Raw genomic sequence first — 6,000 nt, forward strand, 5'->3', positions numbered from 1 at the left:
TATTATTTGAATATTGCTGATTTTGGCTTACAGCTGAAAAAAACTCAAAAATCCTATCTCAAAATATTAGAATACTTCCTCAGACCAAGTAAAAAAATAATTTTATAACAGCAAAACTAAATCAAACATTTGAAAATGTCCATTGATGCACTCAGTACTTGGTTGGGAATCCTTTTGCACGGATTACTGCATCAATCCGGCGTGGCATGGAGGCAATCAGCCTGTGGCATTGCTGAGGTGTTATTGATGCCCAGGATGCTTCGATAGCGGCCTTCAGCTCATTTGCATTTGTAGGTCTGGTGTCTTTCATCTTCTTCTTAACTATACCCCACAAATTCTCGATGGGGTTCAGGTCAGGGGAATTAGCAGGCCAATCAAGGACAGTGATGCCATGGTCAGTGCACCAGTTATTGGTGGTTTTGGCACTGTGGGCAGGTGCCAGATCATGCTGGAAAATGAAATCCTCATCTCCATAGAGCTTTTCAGCAGATGGAAGCATGTAGTGCTCTAAAATCTCTTGGTACACAGTTGCATTTACTCTGGACTTGATGAAACACAGTGGACCAACACCAGCAGCTGACATGGCTCCCCAAACCATTGCTGACTGTGGGAACTTCACACTGGATTTCAAGCAACTTGGATTTTGCTCCTCTCCAGCCTTTCTCCAGACTCTGGCGCCTTGACTTCCAAATGAAATGCAAAACTTGCTTTCGTCTGAAAAGAGGACTTTGGACCACTCTGCAACTGTCCAGTGCTTCTTCTCCATAGCCCAAGTCAGACGCTTCTTCCGTTGTCTTGAGTTCAGAAGTGGCTTGACCATGGGAATACGGCTATTGTAGCCCATTTCCTGGACACGCCTGTGAACTGTGGCTTTTGGTACCAGGACTCCAGCTTCAGCCCACTGTCTTTGAAGCTCCCTCAAATTCTGGAAGCGGCTCTTCTTCACAATTTTGTTAAGGCTGCGGTCATCTCTCTTGGTTGTGCAGCGTTTCCGGCCACATTTTTCCCTTCCAACAGACTTTTTGTGGATATGCTTTGAAACTGCACTCTGTGAACAGCCTGCTCTTTGAGAAATTTCTTTTTGTGTCTTACCCTCCTGATGGAGGGTATCAATGATGGTCCTCTGGACAGCAGTCAGATCAGCAGTGATTTAGTTTACTGAACCAAGCTGAGTGTTTTTAAGGCTCAGGAAACCCTCGCAAGGTGTTTCGAGTTAATTAGATGATTCAGGTGATTAGTTGAATAGCCTACTTGTATACTTTTTCATGATATTCTAATATTTTGAGATAGGATTTTTGAGTTTTCTTAAGCTGTAAGCCAAATTCAGCAATATTCAAATAATAAAAGGCTTGAAATAGTTCAGTTGATGTGTAATGAATCCAAAATGTATGACATTTTTGTTTTTTTAATTGCATTACAGAAAATAAAGAACTTTATCACAATATTCTAATTTTCTGAGACAGTCCAATATATATATATATAATATTGCTTTGATAATCAATGACACAGATATATATGATGTATAATCGAAAATAAATGATTTAATGTTCAATATTTATCTCATGTTGTATGTTTGTGTTCAAATATTTGTATCAAAACAAGATAGGAAACGCCCCTACCTTAGGATATTTTTACTTTACAGTGTGAAATATGCTGTTTTTTTCAGCCCCTCTTTATGGCATTTCCCCCACTATACAGCATCAACAACAATTTAGTTAGCGGGTTACAGATCTACGATGCTTGTCTGGTTTGGTCAACATTGTATAAGATATTGGTCTGTTAGCTTGTGTCACGGGATCATGAAAATGCCGATATGCAATTGGCTCAACTTCCCCCCAGTGTATGTTTTGCTTTGTTTAGTTTAGAATCTTGTGTGCTTTGTAAAAAGTTGTCGGTACAATACTGTATTTTCAGTATTGTATTAATCTGCTATGGGTCCAAGCTAAATAGAGAAAAACATGATAACCATGGAAACAAAGCTAGCAATTACAAAGTAATACAAAGAGGCACACAATGAGCTCCAACCAATCGACGATCTGGACTGTCATTTGGAATAGGGAAATATTCTAAGGGCATGACAAGCCTCACAAGTTTAGAATTTAAAATCTGTTTAATTTTCAATCCTGCGTCCCATTACCCCCTCTAACTTTTCGGACCGGCTCAGGTCATGTCATACAAAAGCTATTTATTTATGTTTATAATTATATGCGAGTATTTTACACCGAAGAAATGCCTTTAATATACTATTTTGTTCTTTTAAAGAACTGACAAGGCATAGTTTTTTTTCTATGCCCCACCATAAAGCAATTTCACTTTACAATGCTCACCTTAGAACCGATAATGTCGTATCCTGGGTTTTACTGTGTTCATAAAATATTCTCAAAAAGTTTTGGCCATTTTGAAGACATTGATTGTATGAGTAAGTCAAACGATCCAAACTTTGGAGCGTGAAGGTTGCACACTACATCTAATATTTTAATCAGGCTAAGTTAAAACAGTACTGAGGTTTATGTGCAACTCACTAGTAAGAGAGTAATTGCAATTTTTGAACTATTGGACAGATGCTGGGTTTATATACAACTATGCATCATCTTTGTTTTCATTGCTCGCATAAAGTGTCAAAGGAGAAGCTTCGTCTCACATGAGAAGATCATTTTGTTCAGTTTTACCTCGCACTAGATTTTAGTATTAGCATGCAGACGGAATCGGCAGAACCTGGAAAAACAAGCAAACCGAGCTCCAAAACCCTCGCGTTAACGGTTTGCTCGGCTGCAATCGGAGGAACCTTCCAGTACGGCTACAATATTTCTGTCATCAATTCTCCAACCAGCTACATCCAGACGTTCATTAATGATACTTACATGGAACGATGGGGAACAGGGCTAGATACTTCCCGCGTGACTCTGGTTTGGACTCTCATCGTGTCGGCATTTTCGCTAGGAGGTCTGCTAGGAGCCTTGCTAGCCGGTCCAATGGCAGTCCACTTTGGAAGGAAGAAGTCTCTACTTTTCAACAATGTTTTTCTCTTCATCGGAGGTTTTATTTTCCTGATGTCCAGAGCGGCAGGATCCTTCGAGATCATCATCCTAGCCCGGTTCCTGGTAGGGGTGAATTCTGGGGTGAGCATGAACATCCAGCCCATGTACTTTGGAGAAAGCGCCCCGAAACATCTCCGAGGCGCCGTGGCATTTTCCTGTGCAGGATTCACAGCTTTAGGGATTTTCTCCGGCCAAGTCGTTGGATTGACTGTAGTGTTGGGAACAGAGCCTCTCTGGCCGTATTTACTCGCTAGCAATATGCTACCCGGGTTGATTCAGGTGATGACGCTACCCTGGTTTCCAGAAAGCCCCAGGTATCTCCTCATAGACCGGGGAGATAAAGAAGCATGCGTTCGAGCGCTGAAAAGATTTCGCGGTGTGGTTCTGACTTCGGAAATGGACGAAATGCTGGAAGAGCAGAAGTTTTATTCCGATTCTGGATCGGCGGGTTTTGCAAAGACACCTTGGTCTCTTTTTAGGGATCCCGACGTACGATGCCAACTCCGGACGGTCATGGTGGCAAGCAGTGCCATGATGCTTTGTGGAATTGACTCTATCTATCTTTACACCTCTTATGTATTTTCTCAAGCGAAAATCCCTGAGGACAAGCTCCAATACGCCACCATCGGTACAGGGCTATCTGAACTGACGGCTTCCATCTTGAGTAACCTCCTCATTGAACGAGTAGGCCGCAAGGTTCTTCTTGTTGGTGGCTACGTTTTGATGTCATGCTGGTCAATCATATTCACTGTTGCCCTCACGTTCCAAAAACAAGGAGTCGAAGGAATGCCCTACCTTAGCATGGTATGCGTCTTCGCCTACATCCTAAGCTTCGGGTTGGGCCCGGCAGGCGTGACCGGCATCATACCGGCGGAGATCTTCGACCAATCGGCCCGACCGGCGGCGTACATGATCGGCGGATCCTTGATGTGGCTCAGTGTGCTCCTGGTGGGAATGGTTTTTCCTTTTATCGTCAGAGGTCTGGGTAACCTCTGCTTTCTGCCCTTCCTGGTTGTGTGCATGGTATCGGCTGTGTTTTTTGGGATTGTCTTCCCAGAAACAAAAGGAAAGAGCCTGGCGCAGATCACGGCAAGGTTTGATCGTAAAAATAAAAGGGTTGGAGGCCATGCTTGAGACCATTTCAACCCTAGAGAGCGTCGACTAAGAGAATATTAGGTAGTGCTTGTAGACCGGCCTCAGAAAATAGTGCAATGGCATTTATTGCAAAATGTAAGAAAAATAAAATCAGAAAATACAATTTATTTTGCGCTTGTTTAATCAGGTGCTGGCTCTGGTGAAGAAACTGTCAAAAAGATTTTTAGTCCTTGTTTTAAGGGACCCGTAAAAGTTCTCAATAATGTCTGCATCAGCGCGAGCCGGCAATCTTGCCCAGACTGGTCAGAGAGAAGCCTATGATTCTCTGGGCTCTGTCGAGCATTTTTCCTTTCTAATGGTTCAAAAAGCGAAGTTTGACGGATGGTTTTTGCCCTCCTGCTCAGAGACGCCTTCTTTCCTCCTGGTTCTTGTTGGACTGGTTTCACCTTGGACTATTGGACCCTGCCATCTGAGAGTTCTCTGCTAGCTTTTTGTCTTTCCAGACTGTGATTTGTGTTGTTGGTTGTTTGACCTACCTTCCAGTTTTGCTCATGAAACCCTCAGGCTGAAACTCTGTCCCTTGTGTCCGTGTTTGAGTCTGCATCACTAACATGTAAAGGAAGGATGAGGTCAATAAATTGATGATTGATGGAGTTGGACGAGTGGTTATTCTATAAACCGTTTAATATGTGTTTAAAGAAATCGCAGCTATACAACACAACAGTATCAAACCTCTAAACCTTCTTAACTATGGGTGGATCTCTTAACCACTGCGGTTATGTTTCTTGAGCAAGTATAGCCCACCCGGACTCGAACTGGGGACTTTCTCGTGTTATGTAAATGTGCTTTGGACTGCACTTCGGAAACACTCATTCTCACTCAACTATACACAGGGTTGGGTAGAGTTACTTTAACTGGATTACTTTCAATTACTTTTGGATTACTCCAATACCAAATATGCTAATAAAAGACAAAAGAAACTAAATAGGAATAAAATTACGACTCACAACACGTGGTAAGCTTTCTCTCCTGGCTTTGATCTCTTTGATCTCTGGCAAAACTAACATAAAATGCGACAGAAACAAAATGAAAATAAATCCAAACAGCTTGCCAACATCATTTTGGCCGTTCCATGTATTCCGTTACTCTCCAAGCCTGCACAAAATTTAGTAATTTTATTCATATTTAGTTTCTTTTGTTTTTTATTAGCATATTTGGTATTGGAGTAATCCAAAAGTAAGTGATAGTAATCCAGTTAAAGTAAACCTACCCTACCCTGACTATGCATGGAATTACTTTGTGAATCTCATGTAGAATTAATTATACATGCAATGTTTCAAAATTGCCACTGGATGGCATTATTTTCCCTTAATGAGCATTTTTCCTTTCTAATGTTTGCGCCTTCATCGCTCAAGGACTTTCACTCCTGGCAATGTCTGTGATTTATTAAACCAGCTAACAGACTTCATTAACTTTGAAAGTAAATGGAATGACTGAGCGGTAAGATAATGAATAATTTATAACATCTACGTGGTTTTATTATTGTGTAAACTTGGCATTTACTTTATCAAGGTTCTATAATATAATTGAATATTCTGTTGGAATTAATTAAAAAAAAATCAAATTACACAATCGCAGTATTAAAAACAATAAATGTACACTAACAGGTAATTATTTTTTACTTCAATTGTATTATTGGTAGAAGTAAGTGTATATTTTATTTTTTCTGTTATAATAATAACTTACTCTGGTATATGCATTTAAAATATATTTGTAGTTCTTTGCAGCTTTGTCCTACACATTACAGAGTCGTTGTATTTATTAGTAATAATTGATAACTTATTACACAGCATTTGTGTCAACATAG

General features: G+C 40.6%; 1 pseudogene; it reads left to right on the forward strand.

Moving 5' to 3' along the window:
* The first annotated feature begins 2,635 nt into the window (after window positions 1–2,635).
* On the forward strand, window positions 2,636–4,357 carry LOC148347398 (solute carrier family 2, facilitated glucose transporter member 11 pseudogene; annotated as a pseudogene).
* Window positions 4,358–6,000: the final 1,643 nt, after the last annotated feature.

This window comes from Urocampus carinirostris, chromosome 19, assembly GCF_059441175.1.
Source record: "Urocampus carinirostris isolate Australia breed hairy pipefish chromosome 19, RoL_Ucar_1.0, whole genome shotgun sequence".
Taxonomy (NCBI): Eukaryota; Metazoa; Chordata; class Actinopteri; order Syngnathiformes; family Syngnathidae; genus Urocampus; species Urocampus carinirostris.